Below are 19,952 nucleotides of genomic sequence, written 5' to 3' on the forward strand. Positions count from 1 at the left end.
ATTTTTTTTTAAAGTTTGGAAAAGAGTGATTATACATACAATTTTCTGCATTTGTTTATAAGGATTACTTGTAGATGAGCGAGGCAAGTTATAACAACAACAACAACAACAACAATAATAATAATAATGATAATAATAATAATAAACAGAAAGGAAAAAGGGCAATATCAATTTAGATTCATAAGAAGATCCAAACATTATGCAGGTATAAGCACTTTTAATTCCTGTTACAAAATATATATCAGAATATTAAATAAATTAAAAATATTCTGAAGACTATTCTGGAAGCACAGAACAGTTTTTTTTCGAAAGATTGTTCATGTGTAGATTCAGGTTTCAGTTTAAACTTAATAATAGAAAAAAATATGAAAGTCCAGTCAAGAAACACGCTGATTGATTTTGAAAACGCATTCTTGATATACTTTCTTTAACATATTACAAGAAGGAAGAATACCAAATAGAAGTATCGAACTATTAATAGGGAGGTGATGAAATGCAGACTGCGATGTCAGCTCATCTGCAACTCTCTTCAATATTTATTTAAACGAAATAAAAGAACTGGAATGGAAAAGTATCACGGTACTAAACTATCCTCGAACGCGAATTTGAACATAATCCTTTCAGAGTGATAATCTCAACAGAAAACTAAAAAACAATGGCTTGTAAAGGCATGAACACTAATAAACAACGAAGTTCTATTTTGTTATTTATTTATTTTTTAAAAAAAAATAAGTTAATTCGTTTATTTTTCCAGAGAGTTTTCTTCTGCTTCGATATTATGTTTCATTTGTTCATCACCGAAAGTTTTACTCATACTTGTATTTTTAGTTTATTCATATAATAAAGTTTCTTTTATTGAGGTTTTAGTTCGGTGCTTTAATCTGAAAAATATGAGATTACGCTTAATCATGGGTAGATTACGAACGCTTTCCCATTAAGCTCCAGAATAAATGAGCTTTACAAGATTTAATATGGTTTCGGAATCATTGCTTTTTTGTTATTGTTCGGTATATTCTTAAATCTCCTGACATCCTCAAGGTAAATCTTTCTTTTGTGAAGCTGAATGAAGAAGTAACAAAAGATGTTTACATCATAATTCGAATTTTTTCGTTTAGTAAATAAACAGTCAACAACACGTTGATCTTTTATAAAAAAAAAATACGCTGTAAACATGTCTGTACAGCGAATTGAAAATCACGAAAACAAAAAGCTGTAAACAACAGAAACAAGGTCTGCTAAAGGTGTTTGGATGCTTTCTGTCTCATTGAATATGAGCAGTAATGGCGTCGAAAACACCGAAAAAGGGTCATGCCGTGTTTTTCGTCGCAATTTCATTGAACAGAAAAGGTTTTGTAGAATCTATTTGAAAACAAAACGGGAGTGACAAGCATTGGAAACTGAACTTAGAACATGCGAATTGCTGTAATTGCTGTTTGTAGTCCTTGTTTTCGAAGGCACAATCAAACAAACAAACACAGAACAGTGTAAACAAAATCGTTTTAAGTGGAAACGTCTTCCACTATCTACAAAGAGGCACTTTCTTAAATTGTCACCACCTAAGAAAACAAACCATGTAATAAGAAAGAGAAAACATACATGGAGTACAAGGAAAGATTTAGGTTCGCAATTTTTTTCTTTTTCTTTTCGGAATAGAATTAAAAGCACCTTTAAGTAAAAATAAAGAATAAAAAGTACGACTTTAAAAAAAAAAAAAAAATTAAAAAAAAAAATATATATATATATATAATGAAAGGAGAATTTTCTATTAAGTATATTTAGTTGTAGCTAGATAACCCTAATTTCCTTCAAAGTGTGCACTGTGTTTCATTGACTTTGGTATTTGCTACAAATCAAGTCTAAAATATAATTTCTGGTTTTGTATTGATCTCTTTTGGATGACACTTTTAGCATAACATCAGTCGGTATATTTCAAAGCATTTGGAGTAATATCACAAGTGAAATTGTCCAATTCAGCATGGATGGCTGATGATTTTTCTACCGGATTTTAGTCTGATCTCTTTATCCACTTTCTTTGGCATTCCTTTGCAGTTACAAGCTTACAATATGAAACGCTTCGAAGATATTATCCTACTTCATCAATTAAGCATAGACCTACAAAAATGGTTGATGTACCAAATGTCGTAATACCGGTGGATGTAATTGTTGTTATTTTAACTAATTTCGCAAAAAGTGTAGGTAAAATGTTCCCTTAATGGGAAAGTATATTAGGATTAATCATTATGACTTGAATGTTTCTCATGCGTTGCTTAGATTGAATATACTCCCTTCCAATTCGAACTGGCAGAATAATACACACTCTTACCAAACGTCATGAGAACACACGTGTAGATTTAAATGAATAAGTCTTTATTTACAGACTAGTTAGTTCTATGTTTCTTTTGGTCCTACTAACTGCTTCAATAGATATCACAGAATAATTTTGATAATTTCTGATGTCAAAGTTATTGGCTGACTGATTGGTTGACTGAGACTCCCAAAAACTTGCTGTTAGCAATCAATATTTCAGGCCTTTTAATTACCTTGTTATTTGTCAAGACGCTAGAAGTGTGCATATCTTGCATTACCGATTTCTAGGGCACCTCTAGAAGCATCAATCCACTGAGGTCTTAGTTATCATCTGGTTTCTGCCATTTTGGCATCAAACACCTCTCAATTTTTCGTATGACTGCACGATTACTGGCATTACTCATATTTTTCTCAGAACTTTCATGTCTGTTGTTTCTAGTTTCGGTAAACGGTTTTATTTCAATCCCAGATGTCTAATTCATAAATTAAAATTTGTTTCAACATTGTCTTTCATGCTGTTCATTTATTCGATATTAATTTATTCAGCTGACTGCTAACTATACAGCGCTGCTTATTCTATTGTGTACCATATTTAATTTGCTATCTTCACTACAAATGTTGCTTATATAACAGAATTATTTTACTCGTTCTATCGTTTCGCCATTTAGAATGGAGAAACCAAGTTACGAAGACAGTCATCTAAAATCAACTCTATTAAGGATAGAATGACCAGTTCGTCATAAGTTGCTATTGTCGGCAATATTGATTATATTCCGTAATTTTGCTTGCATATTGAAAACTAAATCTCTCTGTCGATTAGTAAATTAATAACAGATGGACTGATTACTTTACAAATGATCTTAATATATAGAATAAAACGAAAGATAGGAAAGTTTGTTTAAGTGATCTGGAAGCAAATTTGGGAGGTATTGTTCTTTAATTTGATTAATATTCAGAAGAAGAAGAAGAGTACGGTGTCACAGCTTCGTGTATCCTATAAGCAAAGCTGATTGTAATTAAACTCACAATCTTATGAATCTGAATCAAATTAGTAAGAGACAATTGTCCTACTTGCCTTACAAATTGAATTCAGAAACTTTAATTCTCGCTCAACACTAAAATCCTTAATTTATTATTCATTCCAGTAAGCTTGTTGTATACCGAGAATTGGTCCAATATTCGATTAAAGCCAATTACTTCACTGAGAGCGATTTTAATGGATATCCAGAGAGTTGTAGTATTTTCAGAAAAGTCCACTAAATGCATGGAAGGAGTGTATCATGGAAATTCCGAAATCGATGGTTAGCAGTATTGATTTTGATTTGTATTACAGGAGATGGATAAGTTATTTAATTGGATTTAAACCAGGGAATGAATGAGATAACAGCAGAAGTCTGTTGCGTTTGGTTAGATCGGAATACACCAGAGTGCATGATAGAAAGCTGCGAAGCTGTTTTGTGTACAACATTTTAATAATATACAAAATAGAACATAGAACAGATACGTGAACATGTAGGGCGGAGGGGGGATGGATTAATCAATAACATGAATTATACAGAAACCATCTAGTACCTGCAGTGTTAAATTGCCTGTTATTCGCTGCAGCGGAGAATATTCAATTTTTTTTTTTAATTTTATTATAAGCAGAGCGGCAGAAATCCGTTAAGACTCAGCGTTGGAATAAATTTCCTCAGAGCCCCCCCCCCTTTGTTTTTCCCATTATAAGTATAAAATCTACCTCGACACATTTGATATTAAATACCTTAGGTAGAAACCAGAACCAATAGCATTTATAGCTTTCTAAACCTAAAAAAAAGTATCCTTCGGCTGTGGATTTCATCTAAACTAACACTTTATAAAAATGCCAAATCCTTCTGAATGCTGTTCTGAAACGTCAGGCGGGTAAGAAATGACAGAACAGTCTTTAGTCAGGAGAACATAACAGAAATATGAAAAAGTCCTAAAATCTGATTGTATTGAGAAGAGGTAAATTCTCCGCTTTTTGTACATTTCCCTTTATTCTAAACACACACACACACACACACACACACACACACACACACACACACACACACACACACACACACACACACAGAGAGAGAGAGAGAGAGAGAGAGAGAGAGAGACAAAAGAGGCTGCCAGTCAGCTCCCATATACATGCGAATTTACCTTCAATTCACTTTCAAACTAAATAAACGAAGTTCTTAAAACAGAATTTGAATCTGTTTTACGAAAATGAAATTTTTGAATTGTTTTTCAAAATCTTTCAAATGAAAGACTATGGACTAGTTTACGTTTTTTTTTTACGTTCTGTTATCTTTAATGCAATTTAGAAATAGGTGTAGCTCAGAGAAAATCTAAATATGTTGATGAAACATGAGCCTTTACTATATCTTTCCAAAATAGTGTGTGTTTCTTTAAATCTATACCATGTTCCGTTTCCTTGTTATCATCATTTACTACAATAACTACGACGACAACAACTTGATACAACTTAGAAAAAATTCAGGCAGACAAAAAAAAATCTTTCTTTGACGTCCTGTTAAGAACAAGTACATTCACCCTGGTAAAGAAATAAAAACAGTTTATGTACAAGTTTGGTTCATATTACTATTACTTTATCTATACTTTCGCAAAACAAAAAACTACAATTTGGTGAGTAATTCTAGACGCCCTGCTTCTCTAGGAGTGGTATCAGCCTTTCTCTCTGAAATTACCAATTACCCACGTGATGCGGAAATAAAATGTTTGTTTTCTTCCGATTTGGTTTTCGAAAATAATGATCATAAATAAAAGTACAATCAGAATCAACCTATCGGGAAATATGTTCGGAAGTTTCGATTAATTAACCGCTTAGAATTCACATAAAATATTTTTCTTATCAGCGACGCATTCTCTCTCCCTCCCTGTGTGCCCCCCCCCTTCTAAAGAGTATACTAAAAAAGTGGAAAAAACTTCGTGCTTATTTGTATTCCAGAGTGAGCCTAAGGAAGTCACGTTTTCAACGCCTGAAGTGAAATTGATTACTGCGTCTCTATTTTTCGTTCTTTCTTTCTTGTTCTTCTTCTTTTTGGAGTATCAAAGAAGATTTCCTTTTTATGTGACAACCTACGTAAGTTTGATGAGTTTTTACTGCTTCCGGAAACTGACCATGTAGAATCCCAATAAACTTACATCAAACTGTTTCTCTTTCCTCTTGGAGGACTTTTATTAAATGAATGATAAAATAAAATTCATTTTCCAAAGTTGAAGAAAGAAAGTGAACCTAAAAGTTTCATTTAATGAGTAAATTAGCATCAAACATTTCTTCTAATCCTCTGAGTTTTAATCACATAAACATTATATTTATAATTAATTACATTTATACGAAAATAAAGTAATGAAAATGTAGACTTTAATTGACAATGCGTGTAGCTTGTAAATGGCAGTAGTGGCTGCTCATGAAAGTCATGAATTGAATAAGCTTTTAATTCAATGGTTGCGTAGGATATTGGTTTTTGATAACGGATATATTTTTTTTTCTTAGATGCTATGCGAACACGGGGCTCTTCAACCAAATTCTACATATTGTTCTCCCGCTTGAGTTACGGCTGTAACGTCGGTTTGTTGGGGTTAAGTCAGACTTGCATATTTCGCGAATTGACGGTGGAAAAACCCTACTTTCTGATAGAAAACCTCTGTAGTGTAAACAACTCACCTTCATTTGAATAGCTGTTATAAAAGTTCTTCGCTATCTAGGCGGCATCGAACTCGAGTCGTTCCGATCGGACATTAAATTTCATAATGTTCTCCGACCTCAAGGTGCAATTGACAGCAGATTTTACAATCACCAGTTAGGCATATAATCACCGACCAATTTCAGTGTAGAATCACCTTCGTGTTATGAATGGCAGTGATCTCTGACCGAAAAGGCAAGAAGGTGAGAATTTTTACTGTAAAACAGACAAACTAGCCGTATTCCTCTCTTCGTTCTAGCTATTCCTCCCCCCCCCCCACACACACACAGAACTGCCCTGTGCCTGTCATATATCTTGGAATTTCTGGTATATAGATTTAATATCTGTTAAGACAATGATGATTTTCTTTCTTCTAGAGCATCTGCTTCAGAACTTAAAAAAAAATATATATGCATTGCTAATCTAACACAGGGATGGCAAACTGGCGGCCTGCGAGTCGAATACAGCCCGCAAAAGCTTCGTATCCGTCCAGCGACCTTAATGATTTATTTTCTGAAAATCAATGTCTCTAACATCCTGCGGAATTTAAACAGAAAAAAATTCAAACTTTTAAATATTTTCTGACAGCTTTAAACAATAGCAAAACTTATTACTACAATTCTTTGTACCATGTTTCGAAGACATTGTCGAAGAATTGCAAATGGAAGTAATTGAACTCCAGTGCAATACTGAACTAAAAAATAAAAATAACGAAGTTAGCATACCAAAGTTTTATAAATACATCGGCAGTAAATATCCCAAATATAAAATTTATTGTGCCAAAATGTTGTCAATCTTTGGAAGCACCTATGTATGTGAGCAATTGTTTTCAATTATGAAACTTGATAAGTCAAAGGTCCGCTCACGGATTAAAGATACTAGATTAAATGCAACACTTCATATTGCAGCGCGAAACGAAAAATCAGATATTGACATGTTAGTACAGAGGAAAAGATGTCAGGTTTCAGGATCAAAATCAAATTAAAAAAAAGGACTTGTAGATAAAAATCTTTATTTTTGTAAGTCAAAATTATGTATTTAAATAATTTTCTTAAAGTATGAATAAAAATGTAATTGAACTTATCTTTTCTAAACGTTATATTTTTAAAATTTAAAAATAAAAATGGTCATAACTTTAAAATTTAAATGGTGGTGTAACTGTTTAAGTACGTCGTAAAGGCCCGGCAACAAAAGGGCCTTTTTAGAGGCCTTTCTTTTTTTAGTTTATGTTTTGGCTCACAGAATAATATTGAATACGGCCTGCGTCTGATATAGATCTGATTGACTGACCCTTTGCTGCGTTTGAGTTTAAGACCCCTGATCCTTTGTTAGATCTTTGTTTGCTTTGTTTAGATCCTTTGTTTGCTGTTGAGAGATTTTAAAAAAACTATTTTATGCTGTGTTGTAACAACGCTGTCTATTCGTATAATAGGAAATAAGATTATTGAAATTAAGTTTAAAATACTAGTGGGCATGGAATGAAATATGTCTGTTAAATATACAATTATTGAGCTCTTACGGGAAAAAAAATTTCCAATAGCAGTTTATAAAAACTTGCATTTCCAAACGAATTTTAATTTTCCTGTATTTTTTGTTTGTATCTAAAGTGCTGCGAGATCATTTTAAATGAGTTGACGTTTTTTTTTTTTTTTTTTTGAAATATTTGAATTAATTATGTTTGTAAATAACTGATAAAAGAAATATATATTATAAGTGGATGGATGGCGAGAAATTTATTACTAATTTGCATGCTTAAAATCTGTGCGCTTCTTTCAACTAAAGCGAACAGTTTTTATATGTTAAAACATAATTCATTATTTAAGTATTAACGACAGTAGATGTTAGAAGTTTTAAAAATTTGAGAGATTTCTTTATGATGCTGGAGCACATGATAATATTCATTTCGATAAAGAACAGGGCAATAAATTGTATTTACTTTTGCCGCTCAGTGAGCTAAGATCATCAAATGCAAAAACTACTTCAACTTTATTAACTCAATGAAAATTACGTACTTTGCAAGAAAGTCTCGTTCCAAGTGACGATTATTTCTCGTTCTAATTATCCATTACCGAAGAATGATAATATCTCGATCTGCAGTTCCCTTTTGCAAAAGTTTCGAATTGATTGACGAATAAAAAGAAATAATTTATTTATTTAATGAACTTGCGATAATGCAATTTTCTAAGTGGTGAATTAGCGCTGGCATAATACACTTCTCCGTGACCGAACTAGCAAATACGAACTCGTGTAGACAACATTCGAGAAATCTAATTTTGTGAATAAAGTTTGTATTTCTCTTAACGATACTGTGATAACGTTTTTTGAAATATTTTCCACCATTAAATTATATTAATCGAAAGAAGATTAACTGCGATATCCGCTTTATAAAGAAATGTAATAATTGCATTTGGTAAATAAATGTGCTCATTTAATGCTTAAATTAAATATTTATTGTTGATAAATTTTTGATTCATTGGTGAGAGGGCGCACTTGATATCTGAACACGTGCAGGCGTGAACAGATATGAGAGTAAACTGAAGTCACGCGTAACAAATAGGATCATGACGAAAACAACGTGGTAATAAATATTTTATTTTCTGTACAAGGAATCGTTTTTTGCTTTAGTTTCGTAATCAAATGTTTATTATTGTGCTTCAAGGCATGCGTAGAAGATTGCACTAAGATATCTAAGAAATAATGCACAGCTAATGGTTCATTATGATCAGTAATTTTAAATGGACTTGGTCTTTTATACTTTTATAAGAAAATTAACCTGGATCAGCTAAGCATATAATTCAAAAATCCTATTAAGTGAAATGTGGGAATGAAACAAGGTTTTTTTCTCCTAACATCTTATAAGTGATTCATCTACAGCAAGCAGTGCGATTAAAAATAATTTTTAATGGTGAAGATTATGCAGAACATTTACTTGCTTTGTACCTGATTTCGCGGACAAAACTTGACTTTTCAGAAGATTGGAGTACGAATTCTTGCTGAGTTCAAGGTTAGCTACTCAACATTAGAGAAGGTAATTAATAGACAGATTAATAATGTGGTTATTTATATCTGTGTGTGCTGTTGCCCTCGTTCTTATTGTTATTGTTATTTTATGGTTATTCCTTTAAGACTCATTCGTGTTATGTTTCGAAGCGATGTCAAATATAATTCAACTCTTTCGATCTCTGTTGGGTTGTGGAGAGCGCAAGCAAAGAAAGATCGGCCATTGAGTTACCGCGCGGTGAATAACATGGAATAAATTTTGAATGACAATACTCGATGTACTTTAGAATGGAAGATGTGGTGTTGTAAGCTGTCTATTGAATTGAATGATTTGAATTGATCTCTCAGTGTGTTCTATGTAAGTGAATAGCTGATCGTGTGCAAGGTGGCTACAATGTATGTCTGTTTACAATAAACGTATCTAATAACTTCCTTAAAGTGTCACTTTGCTGTTTCCTTTTACAAATGTACACCATTTCAGAGAGCATCAAATGTATTGACAACAATATCTTATTTTTATTTTATGTAGTTTAGCACGTCCTCACTTTGACGATGTTCCTTTTCTCCTGCGCGCTGCAGCATTTTTTTTCGTGTGCAAGGACACCGAACTAAAGAAAAATCAATGACAAGAATAATGCCAACGTATTTTAAGTTTGTGGTCGTCCCAAAACAGAAGAATCTTTCGTCGTCAAACTTGCCGAAGAATTTGTGATAATGCAATGCATAATGCAGATCTCCCACGTGATAGCACTCGACTGGGGTAATTTGCAGAGCGGAGGAAAAAAAAGAACTTTATTTTTTCCCCTCTTTATACCGTGCTTGGCAAAGTGAAAGCGGTTTTAGAAAATTGCATACTTTCAAGAAAGATGTTCGCTTTCAACTTTCTCTGGTTGCAGCCAAAGGTTATGTTACGTTTATGGCATGCCATCACTGCTTATTGCTACAACCCCGACGTATCTGGTTCAAGACTTCATTATTCTTTCCATCTTCTGCTTACTACGTAGATAAAAGTTAAACGTAGTGCTCCGGACTGAAAGTGGGACTATTTCGGGGTGCTTACACCAAGCAAATGTTCTCTCTGAACCGCTCAAGAAAATTCTAAGAATCGGATTTCGCGTGGCAACATTTGTAAATATTTAATTGCCCACAATGCGGAAGCAAAACATTTAAGAAATTCTCTGCGGCATCTCGAAGAATACCTCAAGAATGTTACCTGGAATTGTTTCGAGAATGAACTAACGTTCTTGTTAATTGCAATGCACCCCTTAATGTGGCGGAGTCCGTATTCTTTCGTCGTGTTTAAGTCTAACTTTTATTCCCAATTAATGACATCGAGCAGACGAGAGCAAGTGCAAAAGGTCAGCTAAGATTCAGCACAATTGCCGTAGCGGGGAGGTAATGGTGTACATCGTTATATTAGGACAGGTTTGGCAAGACAAGAACAGTTTAATTATCTCTGGCGTGTAACAAGAATGTCTTCGTGTTTTCTTACATTTGGCGAAAGCTGCCGGTTTCATTCGCTCCCCCCCCCCTTCTCGGCACAAAAAAAGTGTCTCAAAAGTTGCCAATATCGATCCGCTAGAAAAACGTCGACCCGTTAATCAATGTCATGGCGATGTGAAAACATCACGCACGCGGAGAGGATCGGCCAAATAAAGTCGTACGGCGCAAGAAAGGGTCCTCGTAAGAAAAACCGAAGTAGAAAAAAATGACGCTTTTTTTTTTCAAGCCAGAGAACGCGGATATACCCATAAAAGAAACTTCATGACTTCCACGATTACTTGTTTTTCTAAGTCAGCAACCTAATCCGGCTCGTTGTCTGAGTGAACAAGCAAACGGCTCCTTCTGTGCGGCCCTGAAGAAATCGCACTTCTTTGGAAGTGACATGGCTAATAACCTTTGTGAGTTCAGCGGAACACTCTTTTGACATATCGGCCGACACTGATGCTATTCTGACTCCTTAAAACGAATAATACTCTTCGTGTACTTAATTAAATTCGATAGTAAAACTTATAATTTATAACAATAAATTATAACTTTTGGGTGTGATTTTAATGAGAATTTATTTGCATTTCAGATTTGAATAAAATGAATTTAATATCTTACAGATCCAGTTACAATGTTCTCTGTGTGTGTGTGTGTGTGTGTGTGTGTGTGTGTGTGTGTGTGTGTATATATATATATATATACGCTCGTATATTTAAATATGTATGTATGCGTCATACAAGTCTAGTATTTCAAATATTTCTCATTAACTCAACTTCAAAATTTAACTAGTACTTTCTTGAATGTGACCTATGAAATGTAGTGTTGTTGCTGTAATATGTTCGATGATACATTATTACGTGTTCTGTTTTAGAAAGAGGCGCACAATAATAGTGAAATATGAAGCACATTTCAAAGATTAATGCTTATAGGTTTACAAAGAACAGCATTTTTTCAATGTGCTACATCAATGGTCTCATAATCTTGGATATTACGTGTTATTGTAATCAATCAAACCAAGTTGAGCTGATAATTGTAAACCTGCACGTTTCTGTTAGATTCTGAACTAATAAATATCGGCATTGTGTCATTAAATGCAAGAGCACTTAGCACTGGCAGAAAACAATGAATAAAGATATTATAGAATGGAATCTCTTTAATTTAAAAGCGATCTCCATTGTCTAAAGTGGATTGAGTTAGCTTAATGAATTTAGCGCCCCCTACCGTACACAGTCATTGCACTTTCTGTATTGTTTAGATTTATTTTTAAAATGTGTTGGCTGTCAAGGGGAAAATGCCCGACGCAGCTTTTTTTTATTAGCATGTAGTTATTAGTGTAGATAAAGTTGCTACCGCGTGTCACATTTTGGGAGAAAAGCCGTCACTATTCTTTGTCCTTTTTTTCACGAACAATGATAAATGTGAACCAGTAATGGTGTATTATAGCGTTATTCTTATGGTGATATTCGGAGGCACAGAGAATTTTATGAAAATTTATAGTCCTGCAACCGCGAGAAACAAAGAATTATAGCCGTAGACGCAATGCAAAATAGGTATTAATAATGATGGATGGGCTGTAAGCCGAAGAGATGCGCAACAGATGTGTAATGAGGCTTCTATAATTTGACGGCCATCTTAAAAAAGTAACATAAAGATATGAATAAGAGGAATGGCTGCGTGAAGATGAAAATATGTACGTCCTATTGTGGAAGACGGAAGAAGAGATTGAAAGAACAGACAAACTGCTCTCCTAACAAATTCAAATTAGCTTTCTTTCTTCCTTTCTTGGAAGCTGAAAGATGATGGGAATTTTTATTTACCGCCTAAAATATGAAAGCCCTCGGATAAAATTATGTTTGCAGTTTTCGAATATATTAATTCAGCGGCGTAATCAAGAAATATATTTCATCATGACAAACGTGTTTCTTGGCATTGCTAAAGCTTTTGTTACTCGAACTTCTTAAGAATATTAATATTGAGCTTTCTTTTTCCTACGAAACATCTTAGGTATATTAATATTGATCTGCGGTTAGGCTTCGGAAGAATTTAGTTTTGCGGCGGTAAATCTTGACCTTTTCCAATATACGAAAACCCTTCATTCTTATAAAGCGTGTTAAGCGGAGTATTCGCTAACTATTAAGTACTCATTAAACCAATGATTTTATTAACTGTAATGGTCTTTATCAGGAACCAAGTGCAGGCCGTGCAATTAATTCTCCAATGTCCTTGAGAGGTCGACGGGAATCTTTTAATGGTTGCAGATAAAACCGAGCTCGTCTGATTTCACTCCTTCTACTTCAATAACTTCCCCCTGGAACTTCATTCCCGGTGTTCATAATAGCCAACTGAATAGCCTACTGCTGTTATCAGCAATTAGGTTGCAGGTAATTGCCGATAACAGAATAGCAGCTCAAGTTTCGTATTCAGTTTTAGCAGCTGCCTAATTATCCCAACTAATTAGGGATAATGAGTTGCATACAAGTCCTCCACAAGGATTGATGACAGCATCGGTGCATGCATACTTAGGCAGAGAGAACATTTTTATGTCACGTGTGTAATTTTAAGGTAAACAGCTCGACTTACAATTCACCGAAGCGGAGAATTTCGGTTGGAAGAACGGAATTCAAATTACTGTCGCCTGCTGTGGTCTCACAAAAATCTGTTCGGGCTCCATTGATTTAAAATAATTCACTGAATTTCAAATCGCGAAATAATGAGGAGTTTTATTTCTTTTATAACAAGCTTATCATTTAATTATAGCTTTTGAAGAGCTCGTTAAAACTGATTGAAATGTTATGTAATTAGTTTTCGAAAATGACAGGAAAAGCATTTAATACTAGTGAATATCTATGCGTGTTTTAATCATAAAGAACGGATAGTTTAATTGTATAACTGTATGATTTACGACACGCACACACACACAATGGCGCAGCTCTAACTAAACGTATGGCCATCGATGGAATTTTGTTTATGTGCAGTTTCGTATGTGATTTTGTTAGACACGTCGGATTTTGGTTCTCAAAAGTTTTAATGTTTGCACGACAATAAGCTGATCCGTCTTCATTTCAATATGCAATAACAATACTGCAATAAAAGCCCAGTGTGGATCACAATGATGGCAAATTTCCTAACAACCGCAGCAGGTAATCAGTAGTCTCGTTATGGGTGGTTAAATTAGTAGGCAATTAGGCGTCAATGTAAAGCGTCAGAAGCAAAATCCATTAGGTAAGAAACAGCATCTTAAATAAGTTTTGAAATTCTATTAGGATTGTCTATCTGCTCGTCTCTCTACGAGCAGATAGCAGCGCCCTCTGTTCGCTTTATATGAAATCCACCCACGAAATGTTGTAAATGTCTTGTATATTTAATATCGTCTGTTGGTCAAGGATTAGATAATTCTTGCCCTGCTCTAGAGACCAAACAATTAACTTTTCTCGAGCCATTTCCGATCTCCGGTAAGCAATGTAGGAAGTCTCGAATCGAGGAGTGGATTTTCTTATCAATTTGAGTGAATTTGGCTATAAAAGAATTTGTCACTAAACACATGCATGCTTTGTGTGATTCTCTTGAATGATTTAAACATCAATTTAGGATTCTGTTTTAGGTAATTCCTATCCTTCTTATTGTTTTAGGCAACTTCTCAGCAGGGACGTCATCATTCCACAACTTATGATGTAGGTTTTATGGACACTGCCACAGAACTTTCAGAAACACATACGAATCGCATAATATGCAACATTATAAGAATCACAGATCACTTCCGAACGATTCTCGTATGGATATGTTGTCAATTGCTAGGGTGACGGCCGAAGATATTGCATGTAATTCGGAAAGTTTGCATCAAATAATGTCCACTGTTTCTTCGGGACTAATTACGCTAAGTTTATTGACGACACTTTTTTTTCTTTATGTCGCTATATCAGCCAGAACCCGCCTTCTGTGTCTTAAACTACTAATAAATCCCCCTATTAATTTTGGGGGTGTGATTGAAAGACACTTTCATATTTTATCATGTCAGACACCTGTGCCTTGGAATTTTCAATACAGCTAAGCTGTTTTCCAGTAATTGCTAAATAATGAGCATCTAACGAGTCTTTAATTATTCCTAATAATAAGTGTTGTTAAAAAAAAGCCTCGTACCAGCTGTAATTACAATGATGTGAACTCGAGGAAGAGATTGATATCTTGAGGCTCTTTTATTTGCTTACACACAGCCCCGTTAGCTGCAGGGTTAGCTGTGAGTGACACGCATGAAATATTTGGACGGATAATATCGATACTGGCAGCGCTTTGTAATGAGATATCGCAATAAATTCCTCTCTTTTCATCCGTTCCGCAAATGATTGGAATGATAAGTGAAATCTTTCATCCTTCTGATGTCGACTGACGCGTTCGAAGTTTGTTTCCCCATTATTACCGCTTTTAATTAACATAATGGCGAAAGAGAACGCGTCATCTTTGACAAGGTGCCTTCATTCACTAGCATACTTTCTTTTTTTATTTTTGATGTCAACTTTGACGCTTCTCGCATGAAATTTATCATAATTCGGTAGACAAATACGACACTCCGATTCTTTGTTTCGATTACTGCAAATTAACTAATTGTAAATGTGTTCTTAGGCTCGTTTGTCTGTTTGTGAGGGATACTAAACCCTGATAGGATATCTCTCCATTTGAAGATGTCAGCAAATTTTCTAGTGGATTTCCCAACCACATGTTTCTTATCAACACGCATCGTGTTTAAGGCGCAGGCCCTTCTTTTTTAAAGGCAAAATAAATAAGAGCAAACGGGATCCAGCCCAAATTCCGTACGTTTGATTTCACACAAATGTCTTTCCTTTGTGTATTAAGCATCCATCATTGTGATAACATTGAGAATGAAAAATTTCTACCTTTAAAGAACGACCTAACCGCCCTCCAGAACACACATGTGGAGTATAGAAAAGCAACTCCACTTGATCGCCAAGGCGGAAAAATCAAACCATCTCTCTTGAAAAGTGACTGCTTTTGCCAACTACAAACATCGCATTTTAGCTGATTACCAGGAATTTTGCATGCACGTTGCTAAATAACTCTGATCATAATCTACTTCTAAATATAGTACTAAGATTACGCGTCGTCGCATTATTAGTGACACTTTAAATTATTACAAATTTAGCAGAGAGCACGTTTGGCTTATGTGCTCCAAACAATCTTCTGTCCATTTTTGTCAATTTGAACCAAGTTTCAGCTGAAAAATAGTTTAGTAAAATTCACAAATCCAAATTTTACCAAACTCTGCCTCTCTACACCAAAGGATGTATTCACAGATGATTAAATTCATCTAATTCTCTCGGAGATAACAATCCGACAATTGGACAGGAATGAATCCTACTAGTCAGTGGATGAGTATGATTGGTTGGCTATCATCGCATCGTGAATAATTTAAGCAGTCATAATCCAAACCATTAGTAAAAGTGCTTCATGTGATAAGCGCAATATCCAAGTAATACCATGCTTATGGCGTCTAAATAAAGCCTGTTGTTGTGGTTATAGCCTTTCGGCTGTCTACGGGCAGCTATATATACGCCAGCATCTAGGGAAATGACTATGAGCAAGGTGGTTTCCCGTTGTCTTCCTTGCCATGGTATATTCTATGACTGTTCCCTGTGTGTTCACGGGGCCGGTTTGCGGGATGAAAAACCCCAGATAAACTGATGTAAAAAACCCTGCTGTCCACACCCAAGACCGGCAAATTTAGCTATGGCTGAGGAAGATCCTTAAGCTCCCCACGTCGTCAACGAGAATCGAACCTAGGACACTCCTTCCCCAGGCATATGGTTACGAAGCCAGTAGGCTAACCGTCGGACAACAAGGCTTATAATATGAAATTTTAACTTGTCGTAGAGCAGGTGATATTGTGCATGTGCGAAAAATTACTTTGGTAATACAGTAAGACACTCATTGTTCGTATTCGTTTGTACATCAAAGTTGAACTTTGATTATTTACGATAAACAGAGGAGCGCAGTATTGTAGAAACATGAAGACAAAGAGATGATGTGATAAAGTGAGAGGTATTGAGATTGTTTATGTATTCCTGTTTTTCCAGTTCTATACTCGGAAGTCGTTTGCGGTGGGAATGAAAGATGAGGAAGGATAATATCCCGAGTTTTTCAAAAGACATCTTTCAGAAGCAGCATAGTGCTCGGCAATATCTTTGAAAACCACAGCATACCTTGCCATCTGGACGGTCTCTTTTTTTTTTTTTTGTGAGATTACTATTCAGTTGACCAGATCCTAATCTTGTTTAAATCCCCAATCCTTCATTATTAAAATAGTTTCCCCTCTTTGGGAGATCTACACTAAAAACCTCCCGAAAATGTCTTGATGCTGTCCAGGGAAAGTTCAATTCAAAGTTTTTCAAAGACGAAATGTACCTGTTGTTATACAACTTGGAATATTTTCTGTTCATGTTGAAATTTCTGGAAGAACAGAGAAGTACGTAGACAGTGGGATGTAAATAAATAATTTATTAATTATTTGCAGCTGACGTTTTGCTGACTTAAGCTAGCATTATTAGTGGCCATTTAACACTACACAACTCAGTGAAGAGAGAAACTGAAATGACCTCGATAACAAGGACAGTCACGTGAGTGAAGGGCGACAGTGGCGTCTTCGCGGTGATTCCTGTTGTTAATGCGGATGCTTAGATATGGCAGCGCGCTAAAATCTGTTTAAAATCATATCATGCCATCTGTTCTGTTGCAGTTAACTGGACTTGTGCCGCTTCCAGAAACACTCTTCGATTTCAAGCAGGAATCGCGAAGTAGCCTGGCTTTCTTCCATCATACGAAGTGGTCTTTCTGTATGGCATGTTGAGATAGTCCACTTTCTTGGTTCTCCATTCTCGATGTAATTTTGTTTGTTCTTTTTTCCTTACTAAAGTAGCTCGTCCTGTCTATCAAACATATTCCACACTGTCAAGGGATGCTGTAGACGCCAGGCATGAAAAGAGGGTCTAGGCGATCCTAAATTTGACTTAGGCAGGTAGAAATCTTGTGTAATGGTTTGTACCCAGTTCTGATGGTGCGAAGTTTCAGGAGGGAGTCAAGTTTATCTGTTGTGCCCCTGATGAGGGCAAAGATATAGTGTATGTGTAGTCTGGTTTGCTGGGTTTGGATTTTTTTTTGGTTTGTTTTTGTTGTATCTATTTTGTTGGAATAATGTGAGTAGAGTCTGTTGTTCCAGATGCAGTGCTTGTCTTGATGACGAAATTCGCTCTACTCTGGCGTCTAAGGTTTCAAATATTCTAAACTTGTCGGCAGGATGGTAGTGTGAAGTAGTATGCAGGTATCTCCTGTGTGGCGGGGCTACGGCAAAATTGAACAAATGAGGGGCCCATCTGCTTGCCTTGTAACTTGCTCTGAAAATGAAAACATTGAATTGAAATATTTTCGTGTTCTTCGGTCTTCGTTTTTGATTTCGAATAATTTCACTTAAGCTTATCAGACGCTACATTCAAATAAATATGCAATAAAAGCATTAAATAATGTGCAAATTTCATGTGCCTTTTCTTGAAGACGTTACCAAACATTAAGCGAAAGGGCAAGTAAACCAGTGCACGAATCTCTTCATGTAGGTTTTTGAAGGAAATATCTCGGTTGGAAAAATTGTATACAAGTGCATTGTACAAGCTTCGTCAGATAACTATACAAATTCAAGTTCAGACTGAGTGAAAGAGTCTGCTAAAGATTTCCACCAAAGCGCGCGTGCACACACAAACACACATGCATTAAATTCAGAATTTCGTTGCGGGTTCCAACACTTGCTCGTATTTCAATCAGTTCGCTGCATCTTTCACCGATACGCGAGTTATTGTGCAAACAGACACTGCATTATCGATAGCTCATAATTATATCGAAATTGTTTATTTTTTGGAATGTCCTCTCCTTATTTGTAAGTGGCTCCTTTTCGTTTAATGCTTTCTTATCTGCGGACAAAGATACTGGTGTTTCTCCGCACGCTCTCCAGTCTGATAACCCTTTACGTCATGAATATCAGCATAAAGTAAACAGACAGAATACTTGTCAGAAAGTAATAAATGGAAAGTACACCTTCGATTCGATGTCGTTCAGCGTTATGGCTTCATACTTGTTATGTTTCGACTGCCCCAAACGATTCTTGTACATTCCGAGGGTGCATCAAGAGTGGTTCGGCTTTACGACCGCATAAAAGTCAAAGTGTTTGAAGAAGCCATTGTGGAATGTGGTGTCGTTCGCTGATTTTATCTGTCTGACTTTCCCCAAGTCATTCGCTTTTAGCAGATAGATCCGACTCACTTATAGACGAACACTCAGCTGAATTGCTTCTAAAGCACATCATAAATTGATGATGGCTGTCATTTTGGTCGCGAATCTTATCATACTGGGCAGAATATTTTCCGTAAGGAAATAATATTGTCTCGCGTCAATGCTACTCTCTTTCTCGTGGCTGCACTACAAAAGGGCGTCTGTTGTGAGCAAAGACAAACTTCATTTTCTTATGGGAATAAGAAAACAAAATACAGAGCCGCATTTAAAGATGTCTGCTCCTCTAACAGCTTTGTTTAGATGTTGTTTACGATTACGTTCAAAGCAACTTACAATACGAGGCAATTAGATGGAATCTCTTAACTGAGCGTGCACTTCAGCTGCTTTGGTCCTATTTTGAGAAACAGAGACTTTCGTTTCCTGTACCTGATAATACGTTGTTTCTAATTTCAGGACTCTATAAAGTACACGATTAAGACAAGATCTTCCCCTATTCCGATGGCCCAATACAATACTGACCTTTACCATCCGTATGCCTGGCCTTTACCATCGTTACCCTGCCAATTCTGTATACCTGGCTAACTCACCTTCAGCTGAAAAGTCCTTATTAAATTTCTTCTCTTAGGAGGAACTTAAACCCAGGTTTTACAGTCAAAGAGCACGAGCGTTATTCCGCCTGTGCTACAGAGATACTTCCTTTTTATAGACTAAACAGAATTAATCACCCCAACTTGTCAACACAAGTAGATACAATATATGGGCATATTTTAAAATAAAGTTTTGAAATGCTCTGTGGTGTCTGAAACTCTTATTAACGATGTGAAATATTCTCCACCTAGCACATCAATTCGTTTTGAAAATATTTTACTCATTGAGGAGCAGAATACTCAGAAAATTGTACTCTTGAACGACCTTTCAGATGTTTTCCAAATGAGACTCAAAACTCATTTCGTAAGCTTACTTTATATATGCGCATGATATATTGATTACACTAGAAATACGCACAAGATAATTTTAGTTAGCTATTTTGGAACAGTTTTTCGAATGTTTCGGATCCCCGTGTATAAAAGCTTAAGTTTTCCACAACACATACACCAAAAAAAAAAAAAAGGAAAGACATGTTAAATTATCAGTTTTGGCTTCTTCCCAAAGAGA

General features: G+C 35.4%; 2 long non-coding RNA genes across 2 annotated transcripts in view; one reads left to right on the top strand and one right to left on the bottom strand.

Moving 5' to 3' along the window:
* The window catches only part of LOC150094049 (uncharacterized), a 178,334-nt gene extending 168,330 nt beyond the window's left edge, over positions 1-10,004 (bottom strand). Inside the window, exon 1 of the long non-coding RNA XR_016550295.1 lies at positions 8,036-10,004. This is a non-coding gene — a long non-coding RNA (uncharacterized LOC150094049). The remainder of the gene's footprint in view (positions 1-8,035) is intronic.
* Positions 1,254-7,386, top strand: LOC150094050 (uncharacterized). Its single transcript, XR_016550326.1, has 3 exons — positions 1,254-1,619; positions 5,834-6,226; positions 6,401-7,386. It is a non-coding gene; the product is annotated as an uncharacterized LOC150094050 (long non-coding RNA).
* Positions 10,005-19,952: the final 9,948 nt, after the last annotated feature.

This window comes from Typopeltis vanoorti, chromosome 23 (assembly GCF_054136105.1).
Source record: "Typopeltis vanoorti isolate ZY-2024b chromosome 23, IOZ_Tvanoo_1.0, whole genome shotgun sequence".
Taxonomy (NCBI): domain Eukaryota; kingdom Metazoa; phylum Arthropoda; class Arachnida; order Uropygi; family Thelyphonidae; genus Typopeltis; species Typopeltis vanoorti.